Consider the following 19,136-nt stretch of genomic DNA (forward strand, 5'->3'; position numbering starts at 1 on the left):
ACTCTGAGGCAGAGCCCTCTAGTTCTGGATACCTCCACCATAGAAAACATCCTCTCCACATCCACCCTATCTAGTCCTTTCAACATTCAGTAGGTTTCAATGAGATCCCCATATGTTCCTCTAAATTCCAGTGAGTACAGGCCCAAAGCTAACAAATGCTCCTCATATGTTAACACCTTCAATCCCAGAATCATCCTCAAGAACCTCCTCAGGACTCTCTCCAATGACAACACATCCTTTGAAATATGGGGCCCAAAACTCCATGTGTGGCCTGACTTGTGTTTTTTAAAGGCTCAATTTTATCTCCTTGCTTTTATATATTACTCCCCTTGAAATAAATGCAAACATTGTATCTGCCTTCTTTGCCACAGACTCAACCTGTAAATTAACCTTCTGGGGATCTTGCACCTGGACTCCTAAGTCCCTCTGCACCTCTGATGTCTGAACCTTCTCCCCACTTAGATAATAGTTCCTAATATTGTTCCTTTTATCAAAATGCATCATACATTTCCCAACACTGTATTCTTATGCATATTTTCCGAATAGAGTGATTGAAAAACACACTATAAAATCATGACTTCTCACAGCTCTCCACAAAATATCAAAGCAGATTATACTACATGCAAACAATGAAAAAAGTGAAAGGGAGCAATGAATAATAAACACCAGAGATTCTGCAGATGTTGGAAATCCAGAGCAACAAACATGAAACACTGGAGAAACTCAGTAGGTTGGGCAGCATCTATGGAAATGAATAAACAGTCGATATTTCAGGCCAAAGCCCTTCCTCAGGACTAAAAGGGAGCAGTATACCCACAGATTTTCGTCCTACATAAGAAATGTCATCTACAATACAATAGTATAAACAAGAAATAGTCCAAGTGGTACCGATACCAGCCTGAGTCTGTTCAAATATGAAGAAATTTGCAGATGTTGGAAATCCAAGCAACACACACTAAATGCCAGAGGAACTCAGCAGGCCAGGCAACATCCATTGAAGAGCAAACAGCCGACGTTTCAGGCTAAGATCCTGATTGGGCTGAGTTCCCGATGAAAGGTTTCTGAAACATCAGCTCTTTTTCATAGAGTCTGTCTGGCCTGTTGAGTTCCTCCAACGTTTTGCTGTATTGTTTAAGATTGTTCAATGTTATTTCCTATGCACAGGTGTAAAGTAGAATGAAATAATTGTTACTGCAGATCTGATGTAGCACAATAAAAACACATAAGATAAAAAAATACAATAATTTAAAAAACATAATAAATATAAATACATAAGATAGCTTCTATACATAGATTGATTGTATGTTCATAAAGTGATTTTAGGCACAAGGTGACTCTGATGGGAAATGAAAAAGTAGTGGCTGTTGGGGGTGTGGAAAGCTGGGTAAGTCAGCCAGAAACATCGGCTGTTTACTCCTTTCCATAGACGCTGCCTAACCTGCTGAGTTCCTCACAGGAGAAATTCTGCAGATGCTGGAAATTCAAGCTTCACACATAAAATGCTGGAGGAACTCAGCAGGCCAGGCAGAATCTATGGAAAAGATTCCCAGTCCTGCTGAAGGTTCTCAGTCCAAAACGTCGACTATACTCTTTTCCATGGGCGCTGCCTGACCTGCTGAGGTCCTCCAACATTTTGTGTGTGCTGCTGACTCCCTCTAGCATTTGGTGGTACCATGTAACATTTGCTTTTTCTCCTCCTCAAGTCCAGAAAGTTCTGAACATCTGTTCTAGTAATTACTTAATCCTTGTGCTGCTCTACAAAGACCACATGGATTACCACCAATACTGCAACTATGTCCAATTTAAACACTGTAAATTGCTGTAATGCAAATATGCTTGTACTATTTACAGCCATGAAAGACAAAATTACACTGAAGGTTTGAGTGAACTGTGTAGGATACAACAATCCCACTAATTCAAAAGTTTGAAAAAGTTAAATTATGAAACATTAAGTATTGAACATGTTAAAATATACAGTTATGAATAAGCAACACACATCAAAGTTGCTGGTGAACGCAGCAGGCCAGGCAGCATCTCTAGAAAGAGGTACAGTCGACGTCTCGGGCCAAGACCCTTTGTCAGGACTAACTGAAGGAACAGCTAGTAAGAGATTTGAAAGTGGGAGGGGGAGGGGGAGATCCGAAATGATAGGAGAAGACAGGAGGGGGAGGGATGGAGCCAAGAGCTGGACAGGTGTTTGGCAAAAGAAATATGAGAAGATCATGGGACAGGAGGCCCAGGGAGAAGGGGGGGGAACCCAGAGAATGGGCAAGGGATATAGTCAGAGGGACAGAGGGAGAAAAAAGGAGAGAGAGAAAAAGAATGTGTGAAATGATGTAGGCTTCAAAGAACACACAGAGAAAATCAAATCAGCTACACTGGCTTACCCAGTCTGAGCAACATTTCACCTCTACCATTTTCGACTTCAGCTACAGTGTATTAAGGTGTACAGGTGTACCTAATAAAGTGGCCACTGAGTGTACATCAAAATCGTATTGCCAAGAGTCACAAAAAAATAAAATGCTGGGTCATAACAAATTAACAGCTTAATTTTTGTTTACCAATGCACACAACATATAGAGTAAATACTAACAGTCAACAAAAGCATAAACTTGATGGTAGAATTTATTATAGGATAAAATACAATGGTTAACATGATCACATTGAATTTGCATATTTTACCAGATAACCCTGAACATATGGAATGAGCTGCCAGCGGAAGTGGGTAGGGAACGTGGCTTTTTTTTTGCAACATTAAAGAGAAATTTAGATAGGAGAGGTATGATGAACTATGGTTCTGGTGCAGGTCAATGGAACCAGGGTGATTAATAGTTCAGCAGGAACTAGATGGGCCAGAAGGTCTGCTTCTGTGCTGTAGTGTACTTTGACTCTATAGGAGTAGACCATAAGATATAGGAGAAGTAGGCCACTCGGCCCACCAAAATGCTCTGTCATTCAATCATGGGCTGATCCAATTCTTCCAGTCACCCCAACTCCCCTGCTTTCACCTCTTATCCTTTGATGCCCTGCATAATCAAGAACCTATCTATCTCTGCCTTAAGTACACCCAATGACTTGGCCTGTACAGCCGCTCATGGCAACAAATTCCACAGATTTACCACCCTCTGACTAAAGTAATTTCTCTGCATCTCAGTTCTAAAAGGACATCTTTCAATCCTGAAGTCATGCCCTCTTGTCCTAGAATTCCCTACCATGGGAAATAACTTTGCCATATTTAATCTGTTCCGGCCTTTTAACATTCTGAATGTTTCTATGAGATTCCCCCCACCCCCCCATTCTCCTGAACCCCAAGGGAATTCAGGAGATTATTCAAGACCTCCAAGCACCCAGGGCATGCCCTTTTCTCACTGTTACCATCAGGCGGGAGGTACAGAAGACTGAAAGCACACACTCAGCAATTCAGGCACAGCTTCTTCCCCTCTGCCACCTGATTCCTAAATGGACATTGAAGGATTGGACACTACCTCATTTTTAAATAGAAAAATGTTTTTGCACATTTTAAATAATCTATTCAATATACATAATTGATTTATTTGTTTATTATTATGTTTTATTTATTATTATTTTTTTCTTTCTCTCTGCTAGATTACGTATTGCATTGAACTGCTGCTGCTAAGTTAACAAGTTTCACATCACATGCCGGTGATAATAAACCTGATACTGATTCTGAACACAGCCCAGGAGCTGCCGGATGTTCCTCATACGGTAACTCTTTCATTCCTGGAATCATTCTCATGAATCTTCTCTGAACCCTCTCCAATGTCAGTATTTCCTTTCTAAAATAAATACTTTCTACTTTATACTTTATTGTCACCAAACAATTGATACTAGAGCGTACAATCATCACAGCGATATTTGATTCTGCACTTCCCGCTCCCTGGATTACAAATCGATAGTAAATATTAAAAATTTAAATTATAAATCATAAATAGAAAATAGAAAAATGGAAAGTAAGGCAGTGCAAAAAAAACTGAGAGGCAGGTCTGGATATTTGGAGGGTGTGGCCCAGATCCGGGTCAGGATCCATTTAGCAGTCTTATCAGTTGGAAAGAAGCTGCTCCCAAACCTGGCCGTACGAGTCTTCACGCTCCTGAACCTTCTCCCGGAGGGAAGAGGGACGAAAATTGTGTTGGCTGGGTGGGTCTTGTCCTTGATTATCCTGGCAGCACTGCTCTGACAGCGTGCGGTGTAAAGTGAGTCCAAGGACGGAAGACTGGTTTGTGTGATGTGCTGCGCCGTGTTCACGATCTTCTGCAGCTTCTTCCGGTCTTGGACAGGACAACTTCCATACCAGGTTGTGATGCACCCGAGAAGAATGCTTTCTACGGTGCATCTATAAAAATTAGTGAGGGTTTTAGGGGACAGGCCAAATTTCTTTAGTTTTCTCAGGAAGTAAAGGTGCTGGTGGGCCTTCTTGGCAGTGGACTCTGCTTGGTTGGACCAAGTCAGGTCATTTGTGATATTGACCCCACGGAACTTAAAGCTTTTGACCTGTTCCACTGCGCACCACTAAGGAGCCCAAAACTGCACACAATACTCTAAGTGTGGTCTCATGAGTGCCTTATAGAGCCTCAACATCACATCCCTGCACTTATATTCTATACCTCTAGAATTGAATGCCAACATTGCATTCGCCTTCTTCACCACTGACTTAACCTGGAGGTTAACCTTTTGGGTATCTTGCACAAGGGCTCCCACGTCCCTTTGCATCTCAGAGTAATACGACGTAAATGTACTGCTTCCACTTACCTGGAATACAATTGCCTCATACAAAATGATAAAATCAGTATTTCAATACACTTTTCAAGGATTATCTCTTGAAATCAAATGCATCCTTGCATAAACATGCCAAAAGTACTTGTTTCTTCTAATCCTTTTAAATGAAACACAATATTGAAGAGGCACAAGTTTTCCTCAATGTAATATCTTGTTATTTGTAAAGACCAACAGGAATGTTAGAAGACCATAAGACATAGAAGCAGAAGGCGGCCACTCAGCCCATCAGTCTTCTCCGTCTTTTCATCATGGCTGATTTACTTTCCCTCTCATCCCCATTCTGCTGCCTTCTCCCCGTAAACTTTGATGCCCTGATTAATCAACAAACTATCAACACACCCAATGACTTGTCTGCGCAGTTGTCAGTGGCAATCAATTCCACAGATTCACCACCGTCTGGCTAAAGAAGTTTTTCCTCATCTCTGTACTAAATTGAAAGCCCTCTACAGGTTTCCCCCGCCATCCAAAGGTAGAACGTTCCTATGAAACAGTTCGTAAGCCGAAACGTCGTAAAGCGAAGAAGCATTTACCATTTATTTATATGGGAAAATTTTGTGAGCGTTCACAGACCCAAAAATAACCTACCAAATCATGCCAAATAACACAAAAAACCTAAAATAACAGTAACACATAGTAAAAGCAGGAATGATATGATAAATACACAGCCTATATAAAGTAGAAATACTTCTCTGCAACAATTGCCTGCACAGATCTCCGTAGTGAAAATCTCACGCAAGCGTTCTCAGCAGAAAATCTCACGCAAGCGCTGTTGGCATAAACTTGCTCTCCAGTAACCTTTAAACTATGAAGCTGCCAAATCTACCAAATAACACGTAAAAATACTCAGCCTATATAAAGTAGAAATAATGTATGTAGAGTGTAGTATCTATCACTTACCGGAATTGGGAAGACATCGAGCACACTGATGATGGTGTGTTAGACTGAGTCATTGCAGGCTGGGTGGTGCAGTGGCCCCCACCCTCCAGGCCGCTGACCCGCCGGGAGGCACACAGCACATCGTTAAGAAAAAAGCCGAAATAAACATGCTAATTAATTAGGTGCTGCCTGGCACGTAAATGTCGGCGCAGAACAGAGGTGATCGCCGATTGCATCGCCTCTGATCTGGGCCGACAATTACGTGCTAGGCGGCACCTATTTAATTAGCATGTTTATTTTGGTTTTTTTCTTAAAGATGTGCTGTGTGCTTCCCGGCTACCGCTGCGTTCTTCGCGAATCGGTACAGTATCTGTCCAGGACCCCAAGTGTTGGGGTGGTGGGACACGGCGGTGTCATCTTGTCGTCGATCAGGGCAGGTAGCTCATCTTCTCCTATGACTGCCCGCCTCGATGTCGAAGGTCAAGGTTCGTCGTCTGCTATGGCTGATGTGGAAGGCTTGCTAGATTGCTGAGCCTCGCGCATTTTTCTATCATACAGTTGTTTGTTAGCACTCAAACCATCCTGCAAATATCCCCTAAATCTACGTACCCTTTCAAAATTAAAGTCGTACTTTATCATTGCAGCGAAAATCTCACGCAGTTGCTTCACTTTCTGCATTCGGTTTCGGTTGTTATCCTTTCCTCTTCCAATTGCATCAGCTCTTCGTCTATCAGTTCTTGGTCATGGGATGCCAAAACCTCTTCAACATCATTTTCATCAACTTCCACAAGCCAAACTCACTTTATCCTTGCTTCGTTCACCACGATAGAAACGCTTAATTATGACTAGTTTTACGCTAAGTGTAACACCCTTACTCTTTCAGGCCTTTCCGACACCTTAGAACTCATCTTGCTAACAGCTGCTCAATGCAACGTGTTTAAGCAATGCCATTCCAAATCCGGGGCAGAGCGGCTGCTTGGGGCGCGCGCTGCCTTTTATTGTGCGCTGATTTTTTTCGCGCACTGCCTTTCTTCGTAACAGTGAAAACACCTTCTGAAAGCGAAAATAGGGTACTAATGTAGGTCTTTCATAACAGTGAGGTTTCATAAAGCAAACATTCGAAAAGCGGGGGACACCTGTATTCTGAGGCTGTGCCCTAGGGTCCGAAGGTCCCCCACTATAAGAAAAATCCTTTCCACATCCACTCTATCTAGGCCTTTCAATATTCAATAGATTTCAGTGAGAGTTCCCCTCCTCCTGCCATTCTTCTAAATTCTAGCAAGGACAGGCCCCGAGCCATCAAATGCTCCTGATACTATATTTTAACCCTTTCATTCTTGGGATCATGCGTGATACTCCTCATTCACCAGTGCCACCGGCGGAGTCCAGCTCACAGCAACCCAAGAGTTGGACCTTATGACTAAATGGCTAGGAAAGGAATCAAGTGAACAGGTGAAACGCATACGCTCAGTATACGTCAGCAACCCCAAGCTAGCCTTACACAAGGCATGGAAGAGACTTCAGGACTGCTATGCGGCCCCTGAAATTATTGAGAGAGCGCTATTTCAACGGCTGGACAATTTTCCTAGGGTGTCAGCCAAGGACCACACTAAATTACGAGAACTTGGAGATTTACTCATGGAGATTCAAGGTGCTAAAGAAGACGGCTATTTAACTGACCTGTCGTATCTGGATACCTCATGCGGAGTTGGACCAATTGTGGACAAGCTTCCATTCGGGCTGCAGGAAAGATGGGTGTCTATTGGCTCAGAGTACAAGGAAGAGAACGGTGGTCGATTCCCTCCCTTTGAGTATTTTAGTAGGTTTGTGTGCAAGGAGGCGAAGAGGAGAAAAGACCCTAGCTTCATGAATCAAGGCAGCACCACAACTCAGACCAACCCAGTCAAACCCATTTCGAACAATTTTGTCATCAATAAACCTGTCTCAGTGCATAAAACCGAAGTCTCCGCAATCAACGATGACCTTAGCAAGAATTGTCCATTGCACACCAAACCCCACCCCTTCAAAAACTGCAGAATGTTTCAAAACAAACCATTTGACAAAAGAAAGGCCCTTCTCAAGGAAAAAAAGAATATGTTTTAAGTGGTGTTCCTCTACCTCCTACCTCGCTAAAGAGTGTACGTTCCCTGTAAAGTGCTCGGAATGTAACAGCACTAATCACGATGGAGCCATGCATCCCAGCCTGTCACCGCAAACTGCCAAGGCTCCTCCACTCCCACATGAGGATGGCGGGGAGGGAGAGCATCACTCTGATACAACTATTCACAGCTCGAGCTGCACAGAAGTTTGCAGTCCAGGTCAGTCGAGCCGTTCGTGCTCAAAGATCTGCCTCACTAAGATATACCCTAAGGGAGCCAAAGACAAGGCCATCAAAGCCTATGTAATTCTGGACGACCAGAGCAACCGGTCACTAGTGAGACCAGAGTTCTTCAAGTTGTTCAGCATAAAGGGTAATCCATTCCCATACTACCTCAGAACTTGCTCTGGCATTGCAGAAACATATGGCAGGAAGGCAGAAGGCTTCCAGCTTGTGTTGCTGGATGGCAAAGTCGTCATCAGTCTCCCTCCACTCTTAGAGCGCAATGAGATCTTAAATAACCGATCCGAGATTCCCACGCCAAGCGTGGTGCTACACCAGCCCCATCTCCACCATATTGCCAAGCACATCCCAGAACTGGATCCGGAAGCAGAAATACTCCTGCTACTCGGAAGAGACGTTCTTAGGGTGCACAAAGTCAGGCAGCAGGTCAATGGACCACACAACGCCCCCTTCGCCCAACGTCTGGATCTGGGCTGGGTGGTGATAGAAGAAGTGTGCCCTGGCAACGTACACAAACCGACAGTTAACACGCTCAAGACTGACGTGCTAGAGAGTGGCCACTATTCAATTTCTCAGCCCTCCACAAGTGTGGCGTGTATCAAGGTAGCATAACAAAGGAACGAGCATAGTAAAGTAACTGAGCAGACACTGGGACAGTCAGTCTTCGCTCAAACTAAGCACGATAATAAACTTGCTCCATCTGTGGAAAACGCCATCTCCTTAAAAATAATGGACACAAAGGTTTTTAGAGATGAAGCAAACAAATGGGTCGCCCCACTACCATTCAGAGTCGTGCCAGCGCTTGCCAAACAACAAAGAGCAGGCAGTCAACCAGTTCACATCTTTACAATGAACTCTGAGAAGGAAACCTGAGACCAGTTACAGAGGTTGTTCTACTTCTACCTAAAGACTGATCTAGAGACTAAAGTTCTATACCATGTTTATAGTGACCATACAAAGGTCAGGCGGGGAGTGTGTTGCCCTTAAGGCATTTATTTGACTTCGTTGGGTCTACGTTTTATATGATTTGTTTGTAACTATTTTCTAGTTAAAGTTAAAGGTTGATAATTAAGTTGCAGTATAACAAAGGTAAATTTATTGTCTATGGTATATCACAGCATGCGATGACATCACCTCCAGTTTCGCCGCATCTTATGTGTAACCCGTTCAGAGAAGGTGTGAAGGTGGGTGCCATGCATGTAGTATGATTGTGAAGAGCTCAGTTTCTACCCACAAAGAAACATCTTAGAAGCAACGCCGTAGGTTCATAAGAATGAATTTGAAGTGAAAATATTAACGTGGTTTCTGTTAAGGAAGCAGCGGTTCGGGCGGCATGCGTGCCAGGTTTTCAATTTCAGATGCGGGGTCAGCTCGAGCCCGATGGCGGTTTGACGGGACCCTCCTCACCCGCTACTCGGAGCGGCTAGAGACACTCGCTAAAAGAAGAGAGCGCGCGTGGTCTCCAGAATGAAACACTGTATATGTTTGTATTTTTTTTTAATCAACAGTTTTCACCATACGATATTAATGTGGAAGAGTGAACAGTAAATGGTTAACCTTACTACGACTCTGTCTTCATTGGCTCCGGTTTAACTTGGTGTTTAGTCAGAGTTTCAACACACTGCACGAGAACACTACAGCGGTGAATCTATGGAACTTGTTGCCACGGGCGGCAGTGGAGGCCAAGTCATTGGGTGCATTTAAGGCAGAGATTGATAGGTATCTGAGTAACCAGGGCATCAAAGGTTATGGTGAGAAGGCGGGGGAGTGGGACTAAATGGGAGAATGGATCAGCTCATGATAAAATGGTGGAGCAGACTCGATGGGCTGAATGGCTGACTTCTGCTCCTTTGTCTTATGGTCTTATGGTATAGAAGAGAGCTGTGAGAATGCAGGGATAATGGTAAAGAAAAGTGCTGTGACAATATGGGGTAATGGCAAGGAATACAACTGTAATAATGTAGGGACAATGGTAAAGAACAGAGCAATGAGAAAGCAGGAAGAATTGTAAAGAGCACAGCCATAATCATATCAGGTCAATGGTAAATTCCGGAGGTCCAATCAGCTGCAGGAGCAGAGCACAGCGACGAGGTTTCTCGCAGGTCAGCAACGCTTGTTTAAAAGGAGTGCTTCACAGGCATTTGCACATGCTGCAGGCCCAATTAGGGGCGGGAGCAGAGCACCGTGAATTAAATAAAAGTATAGAAGGGCCAATGTTGGGAATAGACTAGTGGTGAGAGTAGGAGTGTCAGGCTTTGGCTCAGAGGCTTCGGCTTGGATGTGGTGTTGGCTCTCAGTAAGCCTCTGTTAAGGTTAATTTATTTTGCTCTTACTATACCAAGTATATTAAATAGTTGTTTTGTGTTCTTCATGTCAGATATCGGAGACCGTGTAGACCCAGAGTCTCCCAGAGAACTATATCTGCATGCAGGCATCCAGCTGCAGCTCCTTGAAGACCATTTTAAGGATTTGGAGCAGCAGCTGGATGACGTTCAGCTTGAACGGGAGAGTGAGGAGATAATCGATCAGAGTTACAGGGAAGTACTCACCCTGAAGTTGCAGGAGGCGAGTAGTTTGGTGACTGTCGGAAAAAATGGAAATCTGAATAAGCAGTTAGTGCAGAGTATCCCTGTGGTCGTTCCTCTCAATCGTAAGTCTACCGCTTTGGATGCTGTGGTGGGGGATGACTTCCCAAGGGAATGCCATGGAACGGGGTTACTGGCACTGAGCATGGGTCCATCGTGCAGGAGGGAAGGAGGGAGAAGAGGGGAGCGGTAGTAAGAGGGAACTCAATAGTCAGGGGAACAAACAGGAGATTCTGAGGACATTAAATGGAGAACCAATGGTATGTTGCCTCCCAGGTGCCAGGGTCAGGGACATCTCAGATCGCATCCATAACATTTTGGAGAGGGCGGGAGGGAGGGAGGGAGAGCTGCCAGTTTTCGTGGTACATATGGGTTCCAATGACATTGGAAGGAAAAGCAAAAAGGGTCTGTAAAGAGAATTGAAATATCTAGGTAGAAAGCGGTAAAGCAGGATCACCTGGATAGTAATTTCTGGATTGCTGCCTGAGCCACTCGCCAGTGAGGGTAGAAATAGGGTGATTTGGCAAATAAAACCGTGGCTAAGAAGCTGGTGTAGGGGGCAGGGCTTCAGGTTCTTGGAAAATTGGGATCTCTTCTGGTGGAGGTATGACTTGTACAAAAGGGACGGGTTGTACCTGAACCCAAGGAGGACCAATATTCTTGTAGGCAGGTTTGTTAAAGCTGTTGGTGAGGTTTTAAACTAATTTGGCAGTGGGGTAGGAACCAAAATGAAGAGACTCAGGATAGGATGGATGGTATAAAAGCAAAGATAACATGCTGTCAGAGTGTCAGTCAGGGCAGTAAGAGCAGACAGATGATAGGACAAAATTGCAGCCAGCAGGGTATCAGTGCATTGGGGATGCAAAAATCGAAAAGGGTAGCAAATACAGTACTCAAGGTGTAATATCTCAATGCATGGAGTATCAGAAATAAGGTGGATGATCTTGTTGCACTATTACAGATTGTCAGGAATGATGTTGTGGCCATCACTGAATCGTGGCGGAAGGATAATAGTAGTTGGGAAATGAATGTCAAAGGTTACGTTGTATCGGAGGGATAGGAAGCTGAGCAGAGGAGGCGGCCTGGCTCTGCTGGTAAAAAGTGGCAACAAAACCACAGAAAGATGTGACACAGGAATGGAACATATTGAATCCTTGTGGGTTGAGTTAGGAATCTACAAATGTAAAAGGACCCTGATGGCAGTTATATATAGGCATCCCAACAGTAGCTGGGATGTGGACCACATATTACAATGGGAAATAGAAAAGGTGTTGTGATAGTCATGTGAGATTTTAGCATGCAGGTCGATTGGGAAAATCAGGTTGGTAATGGATCTCAAGAGAGTGAGTTTGCTGAATGCCTACGAGTTGGCTTTAGAGCAGTTTATCGTTAGTCTTACTAGGGGATCAGCTATACTGTTCTATAAGATCCGGGGCTGATTAGGGAGCTTAAGGTAAAAGAATCCTTAGGAGCCAGTGATCATAATATGATTGAATTCAACTTGAAATTTAATAGGAAGAAAGTAAAGTCTGACATAGCAGTATTTCAATGGAGAAAAGGAAATTCCAGTGGTATGAGAGAGGACTTGGCCAAAGTAAATTGGAAGAAGCTGCTGGCAGGGATGACAGCAGAGCAGAAATGGCGTGTGCTTCTGGGAAAAATCAGGAAGGTGCAGGACAGATGTATTCCAAAAACTAAGAAATATTCAAATGCCAAAATAGTACAACAGTGGTTGACAAGGGAAGTCCATAAGACCATAATTAGGCTATTCAGTATTCCATCATGGCTGATCCTGGATCCCACTCAACCCCATTTACCTGCCTTCTCGCCATATCCTTTGTTGCCCAGACCGATCGCGAGATGATCAACTTCTGCCTAAGTATAGCCTCCACCGCAGTCTGTGGCAGAGCAATCCACAGATTTACTACTCTCAGGATAAAAAAATCCTCCTTACTTCTGTTCTAAAAGATGACCTCCCAATTCTGAGGCAGAGGCCTCTAGCTCTGGATACCCCCACCATAGAAAACATCCTCTCCACATCCACCCTATCTAGTCCTTTCAACGTTCAGTAGGTTTCAATGAGATCCCCATGCGTTCTTCTAAATTCCAATGATTACAGGCCCAAAGCTAACAAACACTCCTCATATGTTAACCCCTTCAATCTCAGAATCATCCTCATGAAGCTCCTCGGGACTCTCTCCAATGACAACACATCCTTTGAAATATAGGGCCCAAAACTGCAACCTTACTAGTGTCTTTTAAAGGCTCAGCATTATCTCCTTGCTTTTATATTCTATTCCCCTTGAAATAAATACCAACACTGCATTTGCCTTCTTTGCCACAGACTAAACCTGTAAATGAATCTTCTGGGAATCTTGCACATGGACTCCTAAGTCCCTCTGCACCTCTGATGTTTGAATCTTCTCCCCATTTAGGTAATAGCCCGCACTATTGTTCCTTTTACCAAAATGCATTGTCATACATTTTCCAACACTGTATTCCATCTGCCACTTTTCTGCCAATCCATCCAATTTGTCTAAGTACTACTGCAATCACATTGCTTCGTCAGCACTACCTATTCCTCCACCTATCTTCGTATCATCCGCAAACTTTGCTGCAAAGCCATCAATGTCATCTAAATCACTGACAATCAGAGTCAGGTTTATTATCACGGGCATGAGATTTGTTAACTTAGCAGCAGCAGTTCAATGCAATACCTAATATAGAAAAAAACATTAAATAAGTAAATCAATTACAGTATACGCATATTGAATAGATTAAAAATCGTGCAAAAACAGAAAAACATATTTAAAAAGTTCAGCTTGTCCTTCATAATGGACGCTGCTTTTCTGAGACACCACTCCTTGAAAATGTCCTGGGCACTTTGCAGGGTAGTATCCAAGATGGAGCAGACAAAATTTACGACCGTCTGCAGCTTCTTTCCGTCCTGTGCACCTCCCCCACCCCATACCAGACACTACATCGACAGAAGTGTTTCAATGTTTTTGTTGATAAACCAAATCTCTTCAAACTCTTAATGAAGTATATTCGCTGTTTTGCCTTCCTTATAGCTGCATCGATGTGTTGGAATCAGGTTAGTTCCTCAGAGATCTTGACATCCAAGAACTTGAAACTGCTCACTCTCTCCATTTCTAATCCCTCTATGAGGATTGGTATGTGTTCCTTCGTCTTACCCTTCCTGAAGTCCACAATCAGCTCTTTCGGCGTACTGATGTTGAGAAACAGAGAAAACCAACAGCACAAAACAGGCCCTTTGGCCCACAAAGCTGTGCTGAACATGTCCTTACCTTAGAAATTACCTAGGGTTACCCATTTCCCTCTATTTTTCTCAGCTCCGTGACCTGTCCAGGAGCCTCTTAAAAGACCTGATCGTATCTGCCTCCACCACCGTCGCCGGCAGCCTATTCTGCACACTCACCACTCTCTGCGCAAAAAACTGGCTCCTGACATCTCTGTTGTATTTACTTCCAAGCACCTTAAAACTGTGCCCTCTCATGCTAGCCATTTCAGCCCTGCGAAAAAGCCTCTGACTATTCACACGATCAATGCCTCTCATCATCTTGTATACTTCTATCAGGTCACCTCTCATCCTCCGTCGCTCCAAGGAGAAAAGGCTTAGTTCACGCAACCTATTCTCATAAAGTATGCTCCCCAATTCAGGCAACATCCTTGCAAATCTCCTCTGCACCCTTTCTATAGTTCCCACATCATTCCTGTAGTGAGGGAACCAGAATTGTGCATAGTACTCCAAGTGGGGTCTGACCAGGGTCCTATATAGCTGCAACATTCCATCTCGGCTCTTAAACTCAATCCCATGATTGATGAAGGCCAATGCACCGTATGCCTTCTTAACCACAGGGTCAACCTGCACAGCAGCGCTGAGTGTCCTATGGACTCGGACACTGATCCTCCACACTGCCAAGAGTCTCACCATTAATGCTATATTCTGCCATCATATTTGAACTACCAAAATGAACCACCTCACACTTATCTGGATTGAACTCCATCTGCCACTTCTCAGCCCAGTTTTGCATCCTATCAATGTCTCACTGTAACCTCTGACAGCCCTCCACACTATCCACAACACCCCCAACCTTTGTGTCATCAGCAAATTGACTAACCCATCCCTCTACTTCCTCATCCAGGTCATTTATAAAAATCATGAAGAGTAGGGGTCCCAAACAGATCCCTGAGGCACACCACTGGTCACCGACCTCCATACAGAATATGACCCACACTTTGCCTCAGTAGGCAAGCCAGTTCTGGATCCACAAAGCAATGTCCCCTTGGATCCCATGCCTCCTTACTTTCTCAATAAGCCTTGCATGGGGTACCTTGTCAAATGCCTTGCTGAAATCCATATACACTACATCTACTGCTCTACCTTCATCAATGTGTTTAGTCACAAAAAATTCAATCAGGCTCGTAAGGCACAACCTGCCTTTCACAAAACCATGCTGACTATTCCTAATCATATTATGCTTCTCCAAATGTTCATAAATCCTGTCTCTCAGGATCTTCAACTTACCGACCACTGAAATAAGACTCAGCGGTCTATAATTTCCTGGGCTATCTCTACTCCCTTTTTTGCATAAGGGAACAACATCTGCAACTCTCCAATGCTCCAGAACCTCTCCCATCCCCACTGACGATGCAAAGATCATCGCTAGCAGCTCAACAATCTCCTCCCTCAGCTCTCACAGTAGCCTGGGATACATCTTGTCCAGTCCCAGTGACTTATCGAACTTGATGCTTTTGAAAAGCTCCAGCACATCCTCTTCCTTAATAGCTAAGCCCTCTGCAAGTCATCCCTACAATCACCAAGATCCTTTTCCGTAGTGAATACTGAAACAAAGTATTCATTAAGTACCTCTGCTATCTCCGCCGGTTCCATACACACTTTTCCACTGTCACACTTGATTGGTTCTATTCTCTCACGTCTTATCCTCTTGTTCTTCACATATTTGTAGAATGCCTTGTTTTCCTTAATCCTGTCCGCCAAGGCCTTCTTATGTCCCCTTCTGGCTCTTATTTCATTCTTAAGGTCCTTCCTGCTAGCCTAATAATCTTCTAGATCTCTATCATTACCTAGTTTTTTGAACCTTTCGTAAGCTCTTCTTTTAGAAACATAGAAAACATACAGCTCAATACAGGCCCTTTGGCCCACAAAGCTGTGCCGAACATGCCCCTACCTTAGAACTACCTAGGCTTTACCTGTAGCCCTCTATTCTCCTAAGCTCCATGTAGCCATCCAGGAGTCTCTTAAAAGACCCTATTGTTTCCGCCTCCACCACCACCGCTGACAGCCCATTCCACGCACTCACCACGTTTCTTCTTGACTGGATATACAACAGCCTTTTTTACACCACGGTTTCTGTACTATACCATCCTTTCCCCATCTCATTGGAACGTATCTATGCAGAACTCCATGCAAATATCCCCTGAACATTTGCTACATTTCTTCCGTTCGTTTCCCTGAGAACATCTCTTTCCGATTTATGCTTCCAAGTTCCTGCCTGATAGCCTCATATTTCCCCTTACTCCAATTAAATGCTTTCCTAACATGTCTGTTCCTATCCCTCTCCAATGTTATGGTAATGGGAGATAGAATTGTGATCACTATCTCCAAAATGCTCTCCCACTGAGAGATCTGACACCTGAGCAGGTTCATTTCCCAATACCAAATCAAGTACAGCCTCTCCTCTTGTAGGCTTATCTACATATTGTGTCAAGAAACCTTCCTAAACTCACCTAACAAACTCCACTCCATTTAAACCCCTTGCTCTAGAGAGATGTCAAGCAATATTTGGGAAATTAAAATCTCCCACCACAACAATCCTGTTATTATTACACCTTTCCAGAATGCGTCTCCCTATCTGCTCCTTGATGTCCATGTTACTATTGGGTGGCCTATAAGGAACACTCAGTAGAGTTATTAACCCCTTCCTTTTCCTAACTTCCACCCACAGAGACTCCATAGACAATCCCTCCATGTCCTCCTCCTTTTCTGCAGCCGTGACACTATCTCTGATCAACAGTGTCACGCCCCCACCTCTTTTGCCTCCCTCCCTGTCCTTTCTGAAACATCTAAAGTCTGGCACTTGAAGTAACTATTCCTGCCCCTGAGCCATCCAAGTCTCTGTAATGACCATAACATCATAGCTCCAAGTACTGATCCACACTCTAAGCTCATCCACTTTGTTCATAATACTCCTTGTATTAAAATAGACACATCTCAAACTATTGGTCTGAGCGCGTCCCTTCTCTATCATCTGCCTATCCTTCCTCTCGCACTGTCTCCAACCTTTCTCTATTTGTGAGCCAACCGCCTCTTCCCTCGTCACTTCAGTTCGGTTCCCACCCCCCAGCAATTCTAGTTTAAACTCTCCGCAATAGCCTTTGCAAACCTCCCGATTCTCACATGGCTCATCCACTTGCTCTTCAGATATTTGTAGGATGACTTAGGGTTTTCCTTAATCCTGCTCACCAAGGCCTTCTCATGGCCCATTCTGGCTCTGATGCTATTCCTAAACTCCTTCCTTGCAACCATGTAATTTTCCAGAGCACTAACGCTATCTATTTTCCCTGAACATTTGCCACATTTCTGCTGTGCTTTTCCCTGAGAACATCTGCTCCCGTTCCTGCCTACTAGGATCATATTCCCCCCCCCCCCCACCACAATTAAATGTTTTCCCAATTGTCAGCTCCTATCCCTCTCCAGCACTGATGAAGGAGACAGAATTTTGGTCACTACCTCCAAAATGCTCTCCCACCAAGAGATCTGTTACCTGACAAGCTTTGTTTCCCAATACCAGATTAAGTACAGCCTCTCCTCTGGTTGGCTTATCTACATATTGTGTCAGGAAACCTTCCTGAACACAACTAACAAACTCCACCCCATCTAAACCTCTTGCGCTAAGGAGACACCAATCAATATTAGGAAAGTTAAAATTTCCCATCTCAACAACCTTATTATTATTGCACCATTCCAGAATCTGCCTCCGTATCTGCTTCTCAATATCCCTGTTACTATTGGGGGGGTCTATAAGAAACACCCAGTAGAGTTATTGCCCCTTTCCTGTTTCTGACTTCCACTCACACTGACTCAGTAGAAAAACCCTCCATGACTTCCTCCTTTACTGCAGTCGTGACACTACCCCTAATTAGCAATGCCTCACCCCCATTTCCTTTGCCGCTCTCTGTTCTTTTTGAAACATTTAAAGCCTGGCACACTCAGCAGCCATTCTTGCTCCTGAGACCTCCAGGCCTCTGTAATTTCCACATCATTACAGTTCTATGTATTGATCCACGCTCTAAGTTCATCCGCCTTGTTTATGATACTCCTTGCATTAAAACTGACACATCTCAAACCATCAGGCTGATTGCATCTTTGCTCTAACATCTGCCTATCCGTCCTCATAAACTCCCTACAAACTGTCTCTACTTCTATTCTAAACCCTCCCCAGCCTCTGCCTCTTTACTTCGGTTCCCACCCCCTTGCAAATCACTAGCATTCGCAAATCCCCCCCCCCGGTCAGGATATTGGTCCCCCTTGGATTCATGTGCAACCTGTCCTTTTTGTACAGGTCACACATACTCCAGAAGAGGCGATTTAATGTCGCCTAATGGCAACTCCTTCGCTTGCATCTTCAGAAACAGCTCCCTGTCCATCTTGAATATCTATTTTTCCCTTTCAGGGTTCTTTTGAAGACCCTGACCTGGAGTTACACGCTGACTACGGTTCTTTGTGGGAATGGGACCCGCTCTTGGGGTTTCACGAATGGCCGCTGTTTAGGACTCGGCCTAAGAGCTTCGCTCGCCTTCGGAGGACCGAGATTTCATGGCTCTGGAGATGGGGGAGAATCGGAGGTTAGTGCCTCTGCAGGAGATCAGTGCGCCATTGGAGACGGAAGATCTCTGGCTGTTTGCCCAGAGACCCGAGATCTTTGGAGCTCGGAAAAAGCGACACAACGGACTTTTAACATCGTAAACCAGCAAGTTGTTTGTTATGTTTCCCCTCTTGCTATGAAACGGAGACACCTCTTTCTCCCTTATTAGGGAGAGACAGAAAGCCTGTGGTATGTCAAATACTGGGTGAACAAGTAGTCTTTGGGGTACAGCCACGACATAACGCGCTTCTACGATGCGCTTAAGGTTGTATACAGACCCCAGTCCTCCAGCTCCTCACCCCTCCTCAACGCAGATGAGACGCAGCTGCCGACAGAGAAGAAGCAGATTCTGGATCGGTGGGCTGAGCACTTTAACCAAGTCCTTAACCGCCCTGCCGACATCAACGACGAGGCCATTGCCCGCCTGCCCCAGGCAGAGATCAACAAGAACCTCGACACCCTCCCCACAGTAGATGAAGTCAGGAAGGCAGTGAAGCAACTCTCCTGTGGCAAAGCGCCAGGACCCGATGCAATTCCTGCTGAGGTATACAAAGCAGGAGGCCCTGTCATGATGCAAAAACTGACTGTACTCTTCCAGTCCACGTGGAAAAAAGGACAGGTCCCACA

General features: G+C 44.4%; 1 protein-coding gene across 5 annotated transcripts in view; it reads right to left on the reverse strand.

The window, feature by feature from the left end:
* The window catches only part of fbxl4 (F-box and leucine-rich repeat protein 4), a 280,992-nt gene that overhangs the window by 254,973 nt on the left and 6,883 nt on the right, over positions 1-19,136 (reverse strand). The window lies entirely within an intron of this gene.

Source organism: Mobula birostris, chromosome 2 (assembly GCF_030028105.1).
Source record: "Mobula birostris isolate sMobBir1 chromosome 2, sMobBir1.hap1, whole genome shotgun sequence".
Lineage (NCBI taxonomy): Eukaryota > Metazoa > Chordata > Chondrichthyes > Myliobatiformes > Myliobatidae > Mobula > Mobula birostris.